Here is a 20480-nt window from a genome sequence, read left to right as displayed (position 1 = left end):
TTGGAAATGGTTTGCTAATATTTTGTTAAGGACTCTTGTGTTTATGTCCATTTAGGATATTGGCCTGTAATTTTCTTTTCTTTTTCTTTTTCTTTTCTTTTTTTTTTTTTTTTTTTTTTGTGGTACCCTCGTCTGCTTTTGGTATCAAAGTAATGCTGGCATCACAAGATGAGTATGGAAGTTTTCCCTCGTCTTTAATCCTTTTGAAGCATTTGAGAAGGATAGCTATTAAATCTTCTTTGACTGTTTGGTAGAATTCACCAGTGAAGCCATCTGGTCCTGAAGTTTTCTTTGGAGGGAGGTTTTTAATTATTGATTAAATCACTTTACTAGTAATTGATCTATTCAAGATTATCCATTTCTTCATAACTTGGAAGATTGCATGTTTTTAGGAATTTATCCATTTCTTCTAGGCTGCTTGATTTGTTGGTATATAACTGTATGTAATAGCCCCTTATGATTCTTTGTATTTCTATAGTATTGGTTATAACTTCTTCCCTTTTATTTTTATTTTGTTTAATTGTGCCCAATTGGGGCTCTTTTATTCCTGGTTATTCTAACTAAAGTTTTATCAATTTTGTTTATCTTTTCAAAGAATGAGCTTTTAGTTTCATTCAGTTTTTCTATTATTTTTTAATCTGTTTTATTTATTTCTGCTCTGATCTTTATTATTTCCTTCCTTCTACTAACTTTGGGCTTTATCAGTTCTTAATTTTCTAGTTCCTTTAGGTATAAACTTAGATGTTTATTTGAGATGTTTCTTCTTTCTTGAGGTAGGCATGTATTGCTATGAACTTCCTTCTTAGAATTGCTTTGGCTCTGCCCCACAGATTGTGATGCATCATCTTTGTGTTTTCATTTGTCTCTATGTATTTTTTGATTTCTCCTTTCATTTCTTTGTTGACCTACTGGTTCTTTAGTAGCATATTGTTTAATCTCCACATTTATGTAGTTTATCCAGTTTTCTTTATGCAACTGATTTCTTGTTTCATATCACTGTTGTTGGAGAAGATGCATAATAAAATGTCAGTCTTCCTGAATGTACTGATATTTTTTTGTGTGGCCTAACACGTGATCTATTCCAACGAAAGTGCCATGCGCACTTGTTTATTCTGCTGCTTTTGGATGGAATCTTCTATACATGTCTATTAACTCTATCTGGTCTAATGTGTCATTTAAAGTTGATGTTTCCTTATGACTATTTTAAGTCTCATTATGTCTGTTATTGGCCACTGACATAAAAATAATGATAGGATTTGTAAAATTTATTCATATTATTACTTTCTGTGTCCAAAGACACCCAGAATGCTGAACAAATGAAAAGTGAAATCATTCAACCAATTAGTAGCTGTCTTGAAATAATTTTTCTTCAAACCCACTATTTACTAAGTATGAGATAGAGTATTTCTGTAAACCTTTCCTAAAATAAAAATAATATTGTTCCTTCTGTCCATTTTCTATTGAGAAATCCAAACCATATATATTTCAAGACTGTCCATACCATGTTATCTTAACATAAGTGAACATTTTTAAAGAGAATAATATATTTAACTAGCAATTTAAATAATCAAATAGTAAAGAGGTAAATGTTTTAGACTAAAAAGCATCAGTGTCACTTCTTAAAGATGAATGCTTTTAAATATTTCTATTATATGATTTTGCTTCTCCTTTCCATCTCTTAATTTCTTAATTAATTTTACTTCCTCTACTGATTAACTTAGCTAAAATTAAATAATATGATTAAAAGTTTATTTTGCTGTCTGCTTTAAGCAATAATTTCTGGCTCTCCTCATTATGTAAGATGGTATTTTATTCCTTCCTTTGGAATCTATTAGCCATTTGACCCCCCAGTTTCTGTCAATTTTACCTTAGCTTTTATAGTGTTAAAGCTGATAACATTTATTTCTTTGTAAACAAAAATGTTATATATTTGAATAAAAATAGATTTTAAATTATAAAAACCAATAAACAGAAATTACATTAACAGATGTATACAAATATTAATCACTTAAAGACCAAGAGGTCTTTTATCATTGTATCATTTTCTCTAAGACTTTTAAGGTTAGGAAACCTATGCTATTTTAAGGTAACTGTTCCTAGGTACAAAGTCAAGTAGATCTTATTTTCTACAAGTTATCAGTTGATTATGCCATGTTTTATTTTACTTCTTATGTGGAGCATGACTTAACCACATTTTTCCTCCTCCCAACAAGTCTCCAATATCTTTCATTTTTTCTTGCTGACAAAACATAGTGATCAGATTCCTGAAATCATTTCATCCTTTAATATATCCATTGCCCTAAGTCCATATTTTCCTATCTTTTTATCAACCAAGAAATGACTCTGTTCTGTTCAGCTATATATTATAATCCCCCCCATAATCTGATAATTCTCATTTATCCCACTAATGAATCAGAACCACCATTTCCTAGAATCTATTACTTCCCTTCTTTGTTTTCTACCTTGCATTTTTGGAATTCATTCTCAGATACTATCTCAGAAAATATGTATGTGAGTTACATTTTCTGAATCCTTAAGGTTCTTTGTTATGTCTTCCTGGTTGACTGATTTTTTTAATAAATAAATAAAGGCTTAAAATTATTCTCCCATTAGAATTTGGGATTTCTACCACTTAATTCTGGTATCCTATGTTGGCTTATCTCTTCTTTGTGGATATTTATTCCCCAAAGTTTTTCAGAATTATCTTCTTTACCTTGTAATTTGAAACAATTATCATACAGAATATAGAACTGGAATTTTTATAAATCTCTTTTAGACTAAAAGTTCACATCCTTCTTCAGATCTAGAACATGCCCTATTACTTATTTGAGTAAATCATTGGTGTCATTTTCTTTGTTCTGTCTTTCAGGAACTCCTATTCATGGTGTCTTATACTTCCAGGATAGACCCCTTGAGTTTCTTATCTTTCCATCATAATTTCAACTTTTTGTAGGTTGAAATTATAGTTCCTAAACTCAAAAGGTTCCTAAACTCAAAATTTCAATTCATATAATAAATGTTTAACCATCAGCAATTATATTGTTAATTTTTAAGACTCCTTTTGTGTTATTTGATTTTTCATTTTCTTAGCCTATTATGATTTTTATGAATGCAGTATATTATCAAATCACTCTCAGGTAGGGATCAGGTTTTATTTTTCTCTTCTCTGGTATTATGTGTTCTCCAAGGTAAATTACTTTGTTTATTAACTTCAGTCTTTTTCATTTGCCTGAAGATCTTAAATTGTATTCATGTTGAAATATGAAACAAACAAAATATTATTCTACATTTCTATTTGTGCTTCAATCACCACGGTGTAAGCAGCTTTGTTTCCCTGGTAGACCTCTTCCCTGACTGGAAAAGCAAAGGAAATTTTCAAGTACACATGGGAGAGGCTTTTGGACTGGGAGCCTTGCCTTAGATGCAGGACCAGGAAGCCAGCTGACAAATCTGTCCCCTCTAGCTTCAGGCACCACCTGAGAAGGTCTTTACTCTCAGGTACCAACACTCACTCTAATGCCCGTAGCTCTACCATGGTGATTATTTAAATATATTTAGAGAGAAACCTCCTGGTGTTTTTAAAGTTCCATTTGTCTCTGTTTGTTTTCATTATGTTGTTTTTAAGTTACTTGCAAAGGCCAGGCTGCATGAAGAAAGAAGGGAAAGAATAACTAAATAATATAGCTGAAGTGCACAGCCATTCTTCACACAAATGGTCTGATTAATCCAATTATTTTAAGTCCGACCTCTTGCTTCTGCACTTTCAGTCAATTTACACCATATGTAAATTTTCTCTGGAGTTTCTGAGGAAGATGGGCTCCAGTGCAGCATCCTCATGCACACTTTCAGCTATTTCACCTGTTGATTGGTCTTCATATGATTTATAACTTCAGAAATTATGTTGATAATGTTTTCCAGTATTGAACTTCTACCTTTCTCCTTATTATTGCAGGATTTCATATTCATTCCACTGGGACCTTAAATACATGAACTCAGTCTACTATGTTTAGAAAACTAATAACATCTTAATGGCCAATGTTTATGTGTTACAGTGGGACCATTCAATTGGGTACATAAACCAAAATGGTGCAACTAAGTTTTTATTGACACTATTACCGAAATTCATTCGGAATATGTTAATAGTCAGGAGACCCCATCATAGAAATTGTCTCAGAAGCAAATATTAATGTATTTATTAAATAAATATTTTGAGCACCTGTTAAATAACAGACCCTGTTTAAAATGTTAGCAATAGATCAATGACAAAGAAGACAAAAACTATAGTATGACCTAGTATTTTTATTCAAATAGCCCTATATTAATGTAACTATGAAAGCCAGCCTGAAGTGGGGGGAAAAACATCACATAAGGACAGCTTAAGGTATTTATAAAGAAACAGAGAGGATGACCTAAGACAGTTTCTTCATAACAAACTGTCAAGGAGGAAAAACATTTTAAATATATTTATACACAAATACACACATATACACACAAGCACACAAAAGCACACAAAATCTTACACTATTCTGAATAATCCTTCACTCTCTAAAAGAAGCTCTGACAAGGTAACCCAGGTTCTCCAAGTTCTTACCTACATGTAGTGCTACTCCCCATACTGACATAATCCTATATTTTAGGGGAAAAAATATATATATATAACATTTCACTTTTGAGCTCTATAGTGTGAATTGAAGTAACTTTGAGCAGAGTCTGGCTCTGCCACTTATGTACTGTGTAACACTGGGTAAATTTTATAGCCTTGTTAAGCCTAAATTTCATGTAAAAAGAAGGCTAACAATAATATATACTTCAGAGCTTATTCTGAGTTTGAAATTAACAATGTATGCAAAGGTTACTCACATAGTAAATGCTTAATAAATGCCACATAATGATATCTTTTTTATTATTATCATTTATTGTGCCTCATTTTTCTCAAAGGATATACTGTTTTCAACCCTCTTACATTTGGATTTGGAGAACTGTAGTGAATTTTAAACATTCTCATCATTTTATAACAATCTACACTTCAAAATGTCTCTATTATATGGATTTTATTTAACCTCCCAGTGCTAAGTTCTGCTACCTCAGCCTGGGACCATACATTATGATATTTCTCAAACAAACCTGAAGGTTTGCTTTATCTGTCCCTCTTTAGTTAGAGAAAAAGGATGACAAGTCTAAATAAATTTTCATCAAAGTGATGTCACTAAAGATCATTATATAGAGAAAAGTTTCTCAACTTATCCAATAAGTAATGTCATTGAAATCTTATGTATATAACACAAAAAAGTGCACTTTCTTGTCTGCTTCATATTCAAGTTCACATAAGGTCAGCAGGGGGGAAGAAAAGGTCTCCTCAAAGCGATAAGAAGTATGCAAGAATATAATCTGAAAAGCAAGTCTTTACAGGAATGAGAAAGTTTGCATCAAAGAAGATAGGCAAGGTTATGTTTAATTACAACCAAGAAAATTCTCAGTGAATTATGTGACAGTTGCATCTGGAGCCAGCTAGAGCTCTGCTCTATATTACTTTCATTCCTGGATCTAGTCACTCAAAGGAGACCCTATCTGAAGTATTGCTTGTTACTGGTACAGAAGAGAAATGGGAACATGGGACCATGTGCTGGCTCTCAAAACTTCTCCCCAAAAGTAGACACGTGTTAATTACTTTGATTCTTATTCCTAAGGCCTAAGCAAGTCACCTGGCTGAGTTTAATATCAATGGGCAAGAGAGTATAATTTTTTCCCAGAGAATAGAAGCAAATATTTGAAAATAATCGTACAATTTTCTGCACTAGATGGGAACACAGGTACATCCCAGCTTCATTATGTACACTGTATTTTCTACACAAATTATATATTTTACCCATACAATAATTCTGTGAAATATCATCCCTTTTTTCAACAAGAGAAAGCCAATTCAAATGAACAAAGTGAACAAAGACAGAACTCTAAACTTGCAGAGTTGTCTGAGATCAGTTTAAGCTGACTGGGTTGTATAGTTCCCTGTACCCTGAAAATACTTAAACAGAAGCAGAATGACTACTCTGTGGGAGTGCTGAATAAAGAGAAGATCTATGAATTCTGTGAATAACTGGACCAAAAAAAACCTTTAAAATTCCTTTTGTCCCTGAGATTCAATGATTCTGCAAGTTGTTCAAGTTCACACAGTTAGTTAGAGGCTATTAAAGGCAAAAGGTCACTTCCAAAGAAGTGACTTCATTAGGAAAAGGATAACACTGCAATGTGATTTAATAATCTATAGTGTTCAGGTGCCATTACTGTGAAACTCAAATGTTAAGGAAAAGTTTTATATAGATCACTTCTCAATCAGTATGCAGAAAGAATCCTTTCATTTGGTGACTGAAATGCTATGGATTATTACTAGCATCATATCAAATTTTCCAAATACCCTGGAGACTGGCTGTACTCACATGGCTATGAATAAAACACAGCCTATTGGTCACATTTCTACCACTCCCCAGAGATAAACATTTTCTTGAGTTGCATAATAAATAAACAAATGTTCTAATAGAGAGTGAAAAACAAGTACATCCTAGGTCTTTATTTAAAATAAGACTCTCTTCAAACTGAAGTGCTATACTGAGGTCTTGCATTCTAAAGATATTTTGAGGAATTTCATAAAGAATTCACACACTGATGACTAACCTTTCTCATATTTCCAAGTTACATGAAATTAGTTACATGAAATTAGACTAAAGGTTGTTCATAATAATATTAATTTCTATTTGTGACACCTTTCCCAAAGGCAATAAACAGACTTGTAAAAATATATATAAGAATTTATTAGTATCTCTCAGAAAATGAAGAAATTTACAATGAATTAAATCATTTATATAGTTTTCTGATATTTAACCGAATGGTTTTCTATATTACATATATAAAAATATAGAAATGTTCTTATATATATTTTATATATATACATATGTGTATATATATTCTTTTATATTATAAATCCTAGACATAAAAATGGCCCAGTAGATTTTCCTTGCCATATAACAGGAAAATGCAAAGCTGCTACATAACCCCATTTGTAAGTATTTTTATAGTCCTATCACTCTTTCATTTTCTTTAGGATTTACTTAGCTCTATCAAATTGGATGCCAACTTAATTTTCTAAAGAGTTAAATCTGAGTTATTCTTCAATTAACTTGTCAAATTATTGAAATTTGAATTATGCCATCAAGGAGTGCTATCTAAGAAAGTAATCATGTTTTTGAAGCATTAAGCTTCATGCTAGCATGACAAATATAGCTACTGAGGCATCAAACTTTGGGATACTATTAACTTACAGTCTAATCAGCTGGAGATTCTATGGAGTTCTATCATTATGACAAAGAACTTTATTTTAGAACAGTTTTAGATTTGCACAAAAAGTTGCATAGATAATATGGAGAATTCCCATATACCCCATGTATATCTTCCCCTATTATTAACATCTTACATTAGTATGGTAAAATTGTTACAATTAATGAAATAATATTGATACACTATCATTAACTAACGTCCATACTTTATTCAGATTTCCTTATTTATTTACTTCTCTTTCCCCCTCAGGAGCCCCTACAGTATACCGCATTACATTTAGCCATTATGTGTCCTTTGTCTCCTCTTGGCTGTGACAGTTTCTCAGACTTATCCTGTTTTTGGTGACCTTAATAGTTTTGAAGAGTAGTGGTCAGCTATTTTATAGAAGGTTCTTCATATTTTAATCATCTGTTGATTTTCTCATGATAGTATCGGTTATGGGTTTTTGAGAGTAACAACACAGAGGTGAAGTACCAATTTCATTACATCATGTAAAGGGCAGATAATATCAACATGACATCATTGTTGATATTGACCTGATCACCTGGATAAGGTAGTTTGTCAAGTTTCTCCTCTGAAAGGTTACCCTTTTTTATATCTTTTTCCATGATGTACACTTTGGAAGGTAGTCACTACACACAGCCTAACTTGGAGTCCTACTCTCCCTCCTAAAAGGTACAATATCTACATAAGTTATGAAGAATTCATCTGCATAGATTTGTCTATTCTCCCTGTTTATTTGTTCAATCTTTTATTTACATCAGCATGGACTAATGGATATTTATTTTACACTTTCATTTACAATCCAATAGTAGAATAATGTATTTTGTTGTTCAGATTGTTTCAGGGTACTCTTTCAGTTGACTCCTGTGTTTCTTTGACATATCCCATCATTGTAGACTTTTTTCTCTAGCACTTCCTTATCACAAACTCATCTTGAATATTTCCTGTCCCAGTCTTAGAATCAGTTATTTCTCTAAAGACCCTTAGTTCGCTTATTTTTGAAGGATTTTATAAAAACAAAACAAACAAACAAGAAAAACAAGCTTTGGGCACTAGGTGTGCCCACTGTTACTGAAGCTATTGTTTCTAAGATTATCAGCCGACAGAGTAAGGAAATATGTGTAGGTATACTGCATATATATCCATGTATACACACACACACACCTATAAGTATGTCTTTGTAAAACCATCTGTATTTATATGTAAACTAACTATGAGTTTATGCTGGGGTCTCCAACTCTAAGCTATTATCACATAGACCTTTTTAACCTCCACTTGGGCTTATCTATAAACTAACATTCCAACAATGAGAAACCTGGCTTTCACAATTCATGATTCATTTATTTAATAGTTCAGTTATAGCATACATATATAACACTATCAGAACTGTGAAGCTGTACTCCCATGGAACACAACTTTATCAGCTGTAGTAGAATGTTTAGTTTCTTTTGCCTTTAGTCTTACAGACTGCACTTATTTCCAAAGTTACTTAGTAGGTACTATTTTCCCCCACCGCCGTCAGTAAGATTATTTCATACATGTTTAGAATAGTTTGATTGTGTTATCACCTCTGAATTCTTTCCTGAGATACTCCAACCTCTGAAATGATGTTTAAAATGTATATACATTAAGGTTCACACATTGTGTCATAAATTTCTATAGGTTTTGAAAATGCACAGGGACATTTATCCATCATTACAGTAGCATACAGATTAGATTTACTGCTCTAAAAAAATCCCCTGTGCTTCACCTATTCAACCGTCATCCTCGAACTCCTGGGAAACATCACTATAGTTTTGCCATTTCCAAAATGTCATATAATTTTAATCATAAAATAAGGCAGTCTCTTCAGATTGGCTTCAATATGCACTTATAATTCATCCATGGTATAATTAGTCATGGTATTATTGCTTTATTTTACTCTGGAGATTCTATGTTTAAGAGGAATATAAATTCAATCGAGCTAAATATTCACCTGTGTTATGTAAGCATCCACGATTACTGATTGGATTTGGGGAAAATTTGCAAAAAGAGAATACTGAACCAACTAAGTTGGTTTTGTTAAATCCTTTTATAGAATAGCCGTACGTATTTCTTAGTTTTTGAAAACTATTCATATTTTTACAATTTATAGGATAGTTTGAAGTCAGCTTTAATGAAGTATTTATATAAATCATTGTAAAAGGAAAGACTCAGATTTACAGAGTATAATAAAGTTCTTGAATCTCACAATTGTATTAAACACAACAGTTTAAAATAAAATGGCTAAAAATATAAATATATAAAGAATTTTATGTTGAACATATAAATGAAAAAGTTGCTATTTTTTCTATTTTTAGTAATTTTTTTCTAAATTTTACTCATAATCATTTAATATTAAACCAAAAACACCAGAACAAAAAACAGGGTCTGAAATTCCAAGAATATAAAACTAAACCAATTGTATACACTTTTTTTTTAAATGCACATTCAAATACTACTGTCAAAAAGTGAGAAAGACTAAATCTTCAGCATGGCCTGGAAGAAATTATCCAGCACTGGAATTCAGAATATTTGGTTTCCAGTACCAGCATTAACTGACTGTGGGACCTTGGACATTAACTTGAATCTCTGAGACTGTCAACTGCACACAAAGCTGTCTGTATTACAAGGGTGGTATGGGAAGAAAATTGGAAAATAAATGCACGTATGTTTTGAAAATGTCAGCATGCTATACAAAGGTAAGTTTGTCAGCTTTATTAATATGATATTTGGGAGATGTCCTGTAAATATGTACTGAGCTAATGAATACAATCATAAATAAGATTCAACTATCAGAATCCTCATTGACTAGCTGTACAACCTTGACAAACTGCTTAATACTTTCAGTTGAAATTTCAACTTTGCCTTTAACAGGATGAGAAAAGATAAAGAGGTAATATCATACAATGATTATGAATCCAGACCTTGAACTTAGATTTTATAGACTCAGATTCTACTTTCATCACTTACCAGCTATGTGATTTAAGTATATTGAGTAAACTCTATAAATTTCATTTTCCTCAAATGTACAATGAGAATAATAACAAATGCACCTACCCTATAGGACTACTATAAATATTAGAATATGTAATACTTGCAAAGTACTTAACACAAAATTTCATCCACTAAAGGCAGCAAAAATTTCGTTCTTGTGCTTGTGGATATTACTTTGCCATGTGATCATCTTCAAAACTGAGAGGAAAGTAAAGGTATTGACCAAGTTACTCCAACGCTTTTAATCTGAGTAATATTCTCATCTTGAAGGACACCCTATGTTACCTTCTCCCTATGAAATATCACTTTTTATAATTAAACAATCTATATATTCATATTATACTAACTGTGTGCCAAATCCTAAGCTAAGTGCATCTAATGTATGCATTGGAGTTGGGTGCATGATACAAATATATTTAAGACACAGGCATTTGGTGCAGGGGTTTTCATATGAATATTTGTAAAATAAGAAAACACAAAAACACTAATTTGAAAGGTTATGTGCAATCCTATTTTCACTGCAACATTATTTTACAATAGCCAAGACATGGAAATAACTTAAATGTCCATCAACAGATGAATGGATATAGAAAATGTGGCATATGTACAGAACAGAATATTACTCAGCCATAAAAAAGAATGAAATCTTGCCATTTGCAACACCATGGATCAACTTTGAGAGTATTATGCTAAATAAAATAAGCCAGAAAGAAAAAGATAAATACCTTATGATCTCACTTATATGTGGAACCAAAACCAAAACAAAATCCAAGCTCATGAATATAGAAAACAGAAAAGATTGGTGATTGTCTGGGGCAGGGGATAGAGGTGGGCAAAAAGGGTGAAGGGAGTCAAAAGGTACAAATTTCCAGTTATAAAATGAAAAGTAAATTTGAAAAATTCTAAGTTGAAACATCATAAGTTGGAACCATATGTACTGTATGTACAAATATCAAATCATTATGTTGTGTACCTAAAACTAATATGACATTATGTCAATTATATCATCATAAAAAAAATCTTCTGCCAGATGTTGTAGTTCAGATAAAGGAGCTATTTCCCATACTAAATTCTGTTTTAGAATTGGAAATTAAACCAATTTCAGGTTTAATTCCTTGACAAAATGAGATGAAAGGACTGCTGTTACATCAGCACCTTCATTTATTCCTGAATGTCCATGGAAGGTAATTTTCTAGTCGTAAAAAAATCTCCTATGATTTCATCTTTTGTTTGTACGAATGAATTATGGTCCAGTTGACTTTTATTGGAAATGTTTTAGGTCTGGCTTTTGGGAAACTTTACACTAGTTTCTTGCACTTTTTTTTTTTTTTTTTTTTTTTGGACCTTTGGGTTTATTGTGGAAAGAAAACTCCCAGGCTTATTGTGGGTCCTCCTCTGAGTCAGTCCAATCAGGTTTTACCACTCAGATTTAGCATTTGAGTTTCTAAAAAATAAGTGTGTAAGTTGATAGAGGTTACAGGTAGCCCTGGGCCATATGCACCAAGAGAATTCTAAATTCTTGTATACATATTTGCTGGTATTTAATGGATTTAGAGAAATCTTTAAATATAACTCTTAATTCAGTACAAGTCCAAGGTTTAAATTCTATAGTTACCTGTACACCTGGCACATGAGAGGGATGGATCTTTAGAGGTAACTGGCATTTTCGGGTTTTAGGAGATCATTGGTTAAAGGTAAGGGTTCTGGACAAAGGAAAGAGGAGAGAGAAGTCAACTGAGGTGTAAGAGAGGGACCAGAAGGATAAGAGGGAAAAGAGAGAGATGGGTACAGAGAGGCAACTGGAAGACAAGGAGAGGCAAAGTTTGCTAGGAAAAGAGTCTAGTTTGCTAAATGCTCATAAGCTTTTGGAAAAGAATCTCTTGGTGAATGAATTTTTGACTCAGAATTTCATTTGGAGGCCTCTGTGAAATCATATCTTGTACTTTATACACTTTGTACAAACAAAATATGAACAAAATAATTCACCGAGACCCCCCATGTCCCCTGCCGCCCCAAGCTTATTTACAGAGTACCAGGGAAACAGCACATAGGAAACAACTTGCTGACAGCTCCCTTTGGCTGAACAACCAGCAGGCACATTGAGGAACTAGAATGACTGATAATGAACTTTAGACACCACAGGCCGAAAATCCACCACATGTAATACACTGACCCTATGTGCCCAAATTTGCACATGTAACCCATGAAGAAGCACGAAGAATAGTTGCACCTGTTCAGAGAACTCTTGAAACTGACCATTACTTTGCACAAATCATTCTCTAGCCTCCTTCCCCTCCTACTCCCTACTTAACACAATAAATATCCCACAATAAATAGCCAACTAGGGAGACAGACCTGAGCTTTGTCTCCTGTCTCCTTTGCTTGGTCACCCTGAAATAAAACCTTTTTCTCTCTGCAAAAGACCTTTGCCTTGGTATTTGGTCTAGTTGTTGCACAGCAAGCAAGTAGCCCATTTACTCCATTACATCTCATACCAATCAAACTGCTGCCCAATTGGTCCTGAGAAATCTTATTCCTTTAGCACTTCTCAAATAAACAATTTTGTTGAAGTGAAATGTTCCCTAGAGTTGCCACTGAAGGCTCAAATCATCCTTAGTGAAGCTATACCATTTAGAAAGAGAAGTGCAAGAGTTAGTATTGTACATATAAGAAGCAGTAGTTTTTCCTGGAAGAGAAGATTTGATTTTAGATGATCCCATGAGAGACGGCAACCACTGGCAGGAATATAATGCTTGTGCACCTTGAGTCTCAGGTCCCCAGTCTTATTGCTGGCCATACCTGAACACAGACCTGACAATCTGTGTCTTCCAGCAGAGCAGAAAACCAAAGAGAACACTCTCTCTGTATCAAAGGCAAAATCTCAGGACCAAAATAACGAATGGAAGGAAAATCCTATCTGTTTTTATTGATGACTCACAGTAAAATTTGTCCAAATGGACACAGGTTCAGGAAGAACATCAAACTCACCAGTCTGTAAGGCCAGCTTGTACTGTCTATAGCTGTATTCTACCTTGTAATTCTTCCTGTGGCAAATACTTTTAAACAGCACGACATAAAATTAACACAAAGGAAAGCAAAAAAGAATGCCTCATTCCACCAAGGACGCAAAACAAATGGGAACCAATAACAAAGCCCAGGTACCGAACTACAAATCAACAGCAGCTGATTGATAAAGGAACTCAACACCAAAGAAAGAAGAGTTCAGAGTCAGTTCTGACTTACCACATTGGCGCAGACTCAATAAGCCACTAGCAGGAAGGCACAAGGAGCCACTGGAGGTACCACACCTGGTGAAAAGCTGGTGTCCGCAGTGAAAGCAGTGCAGATGGTATGTTGGTGGAAGCTCCATGAAAACTGTAGAAATGAAGATCACCCAAATGAGGTTATTTACTCAGAGCTCATTATAACAAAGGAGTCAGCTATCATCAGGTGCATTTGGCAAAGACTTAAAGGCAGGCAGGGGAGTGGGAAAGCTTTATAGAGAAAAAGAAGGAAAGACTCAGTTATGCCCTAATTTGAGGTTGTTGGCATGGGAAGCTGGAAGCAAGTTAAGTAGAAATGGGGCATCCTATGTGATTAGTTTGTGAAACATATTTGTCTTTCTTTTGTTGGTTCTGAGTTGGATGTGGGGGTAAAAATTAGGGATGCTGGTAGTTACTAAGTCCTGACCACTTTTGGCCCGTGGCTGCAGGGGTTGTAGTTTAGCTTACCCAGTTGGTCGCTGCAGAGGTTGTGAATCAGAATTCTGCTTTCATATGTGGTCTGACTAATGTCCGTTTGTATATTCAGTCTCTCAACTACAAAACTTCTCAAGGAAAACACAGGGGAAAATACATGTACCTTGGGTTCGGCAAACATTTCTTAAAGATGGCAGTAAATGCACAATATATAAAAGAAAAAAATTGACATATCGGACTTCAAGAGCCCCTTTTTGAAAGACACTGCTCAAAGAGTGAAAACATAAACCTCTGACTGAAGAAAACATTTGCAAATGATATATCTGATAAAGAACTTGCAGTTAGATTATATACAGAACTCTTAAAAGGCAATAGAAAAGAATCCAATTTAAAAATGGATAAAAGATTTGAACAGATACCTCACCCAGGAAGATACACGGATAGCAAATAAGTACATGAAATGATGTTTGACATGATTAGTCACTAATCATGAAATGCCAATTAAAAGTACAATGAGATAACACTACACACCTATTAGAAAGGCTAAAATGAATAACCATATCAGGTATTGCTAAGGACATGAAGGAGAGGAAATTCTCATACATTCCTGTTAGGAACATAAGGTGCAACCATTTGGGGAAAAAAGTTTCATAGTTTCATGCACTTACCATATAACCCAGACATTCCACATTTAAGTATTAAAAAAAAAAAACATATGTATGATATGATAAGCGTAGGAGGTCTCAGTAAGAATATATCAGGCATAGAAATTCTTATTAACAGATGACTGGGCTGGTTTTAAACGCTTTTCAGTCAAGAGTGACAGAAACATGGTTCAAGTACCCCACAATGACATGGAAATTATTTGATACTATAAATTTTAGAGAGCAGTATTTGTCAAATTCCAAAAAGCAAATTATTCTATCTGACTTCTTTAGAGTGACAAATTCACATATTCTTACTCTACACCATCACCACAGACCACTGCACCTCTGAGGATTCTACCATGCACCTACAATTGACCCTTCACTGGCCAATGATCTGAGAGGTAATAACTAACCACAGTTTTATTTGGAAGTGACAATTTATCTTTTTTGATCCCTGTCTCAGAAATAATGCACTTAATCTCAACTTCCCTAGTTAACCATGTACAAAGTTGGCAGATTTATTGTTTTACCTATGTATTTTGGTATTATTTTTGTTACATAATTCATTTTCTGTTTAAATAAAAGGAAAAAAAATAACCTTCCTGGTTTAGGAGCTAGGGAATTAAATTATTAGCTTTCGTATCAGAACTCTAAGAAAAATATTTTAAGTTTTTACTGATATTATTACATAGCTAAATCCTTCCACCAATAATAAATTGTCAGTGTTTTTAAAAAAGCCAGTAATATAGCTATTAATATTTAAAAATTGCATCGTCTTTGAAAGTCATCTTATTCCTGAGATCGAATCCTGTATCTAAAAACATGATTAAGAATATGCATAAGGGTATTACTTATTGTGACTGTATTTGCAGTAGAAAAAAAGTAAATAGAAAAATAACAAATCAAATACCCATCATTAAGTACATGGGTGAATAAGTCCATAAACTATATATACATATCAAAAATACTGTACAGCTGTTTGCAAGAGTAAGGGATCTCCATTCTCAGTAATTTGATGAATTCGGCTGGTATTAAAAATCTCTCTCTAAAATTCTGAGAGATACAGACGCTGAATTAAAAATGCATTTTTCTTATTTTTAAAGTTTATAGCTGAAAGTATAAGAAACAAACAAAAATCTTCAAGTACCAGAAGCAGAGTATAGTGAAAGCGGGAGCAATAGCATGTGGGCTGATACTTCTGCAGCCATGAAACAGTTCTGGATTCAGCAATGATTAGGTGGTTAGATTTTTAACATCCACCTCCCCAAGGAATTAAACAGCAGGCTTCAGGCCCATAGGATACTTGAAGTTACAACTTAAACACCTGTGACAAAAGCAAGGCCACTTGAAGGGACGTAATTCTAGTTAAAGAAGGAATAAATAACTTGACACGCTGACACAGTAAGTATGCAATAAGTCTAACATTTGTCTTGGATCTGGGTAGAAAAAAAATATATTCTGTCAAAAATTGAAACCATATCTTCCAAAGTTGGAGTCTAAACTTACCCACTTATTGTAAAGAAAAGTATCAAGTCAAAAATAGCTATTTTAAAATTCTGTCCCAAACAAGCAATGACCTCTGACAAATTTAAATTCAAAATTGTTCTGGAGCTACACTTCAAACACAAAGGCCATATAAGACTCTATGAGCAACGTAAAAATCAACATATGCTTAAAAATGAGCTCAAAGAGTGAAATCTAAAAACATATAAAGAAATGAAACACCATGAGCAGGAGTCAGAAGATGCCACAAATTAAATGATTAGGATACTAAAAAATAGTGAGAGAGAGAATGAAACAATCTGCATGAGGCTATTAAACAAGTATGTATAGAATTATTAGATAAATACTTTTTAAAAGTATAGAACTTACAAAAACAAAAAAAGACATTAGGAAAAAAATAACAAACGATTTTCTAAAGAACCAGAAAGCACATGTGTAAATGAAAGGTAAAGATCTTTAAAGTTTTTTGAACTATTTTCTTCAATGACTGAAGTATTTTCAGCTAAAGAGGACCAGAAAAAATAATCTTCACACAGACAATGTAAGTTATCAACTGAATGAGAGTTCTTTTTCATCACATGTCTACAAAGCTTAAAATTTATTCTTGGCATTTTCATGTAATTAAAATTGAAGATAATAAAATTTCTTATAATACAAAATACACATAAATACTTGAATAAGAAATACATAAGATTTTAGATTCCTCCACGCAAATCCCTTTTTAAAATGCACACTTAAATACAAACACACACACACACACACACCCCTTTAGCTCCAGACTTAACCATACTCAGTGAATGCAAAAGCACTGATTTCTGAAAGGGGGAGTGTAATCCATGGTATTATTGCAGTTTTGTTTTTTTGTTTTTTTTTGGTTTGTTTTCTATTCTATTTTTTAGTTCAAATCTCCTTCTTAGATCCTGAAACTGTCAAGAATGAGCAAGACAAATGACACATTTTATTACAGGTACAATGAACTATTTTGCTTTCTCATTGTGAGGTTGATTACTTTGACTTTCGGCAGCTGAGAATCTCCTTATTTGGTTTTTAATGCCAACACTAAACCTTTAATGTCTCTGTTAATGAATCTGTATTTAATCTTTACATCTATGGAAGATGACATTCTGCCACAGATGCCAGGTGGAGCCATCCTTCTATACTAGGATGCCAGCAAAAATTGTGAGTCTCTAGAATCTCTTCCTACTGTTAATATTTTTTTTTAATTGAAGTATAGTCCATTTACAATGTCTTAGTTTCTGGTGTACATCTATTTATTCAATCACTCTATATTAATACATGGGTTTGACTTCACCTTCTAAAGCTTTTGTTGACTGAAGGGGCTGGTTTGATCAAAGGAACATTTGTAGTAATGACATATTCCCCAAACTTGGGTTTTTATTACCAATAAACAATAGCCTTTCATGAACAAGCTTGCCAAAGTGCGGCTGTAGAAGCTATAGATTCTAAGAAGACCAGCTATACAGTAGGCACTCTTCCTAAAAATGTAGATCCTTTGTAGCTTTGAATTATTATTTCCTTAGATTTAAGTGATTTCAGTGATATTATACTTATATAGATGTCAAGTCCAGATTTCGTCCCTTCTTTCAAATCTTTCAGGTAACACCTGTTCTCAAAGATAGACCAGATTACCACCTCCACTCTCAATTACGTGCCTTCCAAAAAATGCAACACACTGTTAAACAGTGAAACAGATGTTGGCATTGTATCTGAAAAAAGTACCAATAGGTACTTCTATCAGGAATGCCAAAGGGGAAAAGGATATGTAGGTTACATAATTCAACTAAATGAGGACACCAGACAGAAAGCACAGATAACCACATTTCAAAAGCTGTAGAACTGACTTGAAACATACAGTATTTTAGCATCTAGAAAGAAAAGTTATGGCCAAGAAGTGAAAAGTTGTTAATTGTAAGTACTTTTGTAGGATGAGAAAAAGGCCTTTTTTAGGGTGGCTTCAATTAGATTTGGGAGAAATTATGTATCCCTCTTTTAAGAAACAGGTTATTTGGTCAAAGCTTTCCTTTACTTCCTTTTTTTCCCCATTGATCTTAAGGATTAGGAATTGCAACAGCCTTGAAAACTTGTATTTGTTTATGTAGGAAACCAAGTAACACTCCCTTCTACTTGTCTTAGAATATTTAGCCTTGTTCCTTCTCATTGATAGGTGAGTTCTATGGAATGTGTATGAGTTAGAAAAAAATGTCACTGGAAGGATGATTAGAAAAATCGTCTCCTACAAGGTCACTGCAGACTCTGAAGGAATATGGCTTTGCAAGCAGTTAACTTTGTGCAATGTAAATACTCTTTAATGGTACCTGGATGCCTTAGTAAGATTTATGCAATTTCAAAATTTATTAATTTTATTTACTTTTGACATGGTGCATCAAAGTGCTGTGTCGTTAACCCATTGTTGTGTAACAATTACAAAAAAGTGAATAACTTCAAAGATATATATATGTTATCTCACACTCTCCATACATTAGAAGTCTGGGCACTACTTAACTGCGTCCTCTACTCGAGGTTTTATAGGCTGTGGTCAAAGTAACTTTCAGGGATGTGTTTTCATCTGAGGTTCAGTGTCCTCTCTAACCTCACATGGTTGTGGGCAGAATTCACTTCCTTGAAGTTGTAGAAATGAGGCCTTCAGTATTTAAAAGATATGACAGAGAAATTATTAAGAAGACCAAAACAGAAATTCTAGAAATGAAAGATAATTAATAAAATACTTAATGGATGAAATTCCCAGCAAATAAAAAACACAACTAAAAGTGACTTATGAAACTGAAATATAAGTCAAAATAAAATAAAGCAATTGAAGAGAAAAACATTTTTAAAAGATGAAAATCAGGTAAAAATAAAAATGGACATATAGTGACATGGAAGTACCCAGATAACAGTATCTGGTGAATGTTTCCTGAGTTGTTTTACAGATGCTAAAACTCTCACCAAATGAAGGAAGTTAACTATATGATGACCATGAGCACATAGCCCCCAGACCAGCTGGAGCCTGAGGACTAAAACTGTTAATGTCTGTGACACTACCCCATTATTCTACCATCAACTAATCAGAGAATTGTGCATGAGTTGATAACACACCTTGTGACTCCCTTCCCTCTCCTTGCCTTTGAAAATGCTTCCCTAAAAGCCATTGGGGAGTCCAGGTCTTTTGAGCATGAGCCACCCATTCTCCTTGCATGGCCCTTGCAATAAACCTTTTGTTGCTCAAAATTTCAATGTTTCAGTTTTTCTAGCCTCACTATGCATCAAGTGCATGAACTGGGGTTTAACAACAGTACACTTCAAGAAAATACGGAGGAATGAAGAGGTTATGTTGGTTTATCTTAACTAATCAAAATAAATACGGACTGCATAATATAACAAGAACAGTATCTTTAGAGTTTTATGTGTAGATTACCAGTCTTTTTTTTGTCCCTATTTATCTCAAAATCCTTTGTATGCTGACAATCTTCTGGATGTAAAATGCTGGATATGACCTTCAAGAAATTTTTCCAAGATGTTCACTTCGGTCTCTTACTATATCACTCTGACAATTTGAACTACAATTTAGATTCCATACATTTTTTTTAATTAAAAGTTAATATACATTACACATTTTGAAATGCCATTCCCACAAACATTTACAGATATTGTAGAAAATACTTCCTGCTGAGCATTTTTTCTATCTTTAATATATTTATTCACAGCCTGGCCCAGAATATCATTCAAAAAATATTTATTGAATGAATGAATGACAAATAAATACAGACTGATATCAATCCACTGGCAACTGAACTCTAAAAAACAAAAAATACACTTGTTGATACCTTAATTTGAAATCAGGTAGAGTAATTTTTATTTCATTAGAATCTGCATATTTGGAAGATTAAAAGGGAGAAACTATACAAGAAAGATATAACCAATTTGTTGATTTTTTTTTAAATTAGCCAGTTTATAGTTTTAAAGTGCCTTGGATACATTATCTTTCATTTAGAAAGAAATATAAATGTGTTGCTCTATTTTAGGATTTGGAATTTCAATTAGAAGGTTGCAATATGAAATTCTGGCCTTCTTGGAACATGACTTTCAAAAGTTACTTTTTAGAGCTCTTAGGTTTAGTGACATACAGTGAATCATCACTGTGAGCAAAAACTTCAAAGTGAACTAATCTAACGTTCCCACTTCTATTACAACAGCAGATTAAAAATAACTCTAACAATTCAATGCATTCAGCTGTAAGTAAAGCCAACTAGTAAATTCAGTTTTA

General features: G+C 33.3%; 1 long non-coding RNA gene across 1 annotated transcript in view; it reads right to left on the bottom strand.

Annotated features, from left to right (window-relative positions):
* Window positions 1-20480, bottom strand: part of LOC123613122 (uncharacterized) — a 492248-nt gene that overhangs the window by 404022 nt on the left and 67746 nt on the right. Inside the window, exon 3 of the long non-coding RNA XR_012510231.1 lies at window positions 13591-13722. This is a non-coding gene — a long non-coding RNA (uncharacterized LOC123613122). The remainder of the gene's footprint in view (window positions 1-13590; window positions 13723-20480) is intronic.

This window comes from Camelus bactrianus, chromosome 11 (genome assembly GCF_048773025.1).
Source record: "Camelus bactrianus isolate YW-2024 breed Bactrian camel chromosome 11, ASM4877302v1, whole genome shotgun sequence".
Classification (NCBI taxonomy): Eukaryota; Metazoa; Chordata; class Mammalia; order Artiodactyla; family Camelidae; genus Camelus; species Camelus bactrianus.
The sequence above is the reverse complement of the archived record's forward strand: the minus strand, read 5'-3'. Positions and strand labels throughout refer to the sequence as shown.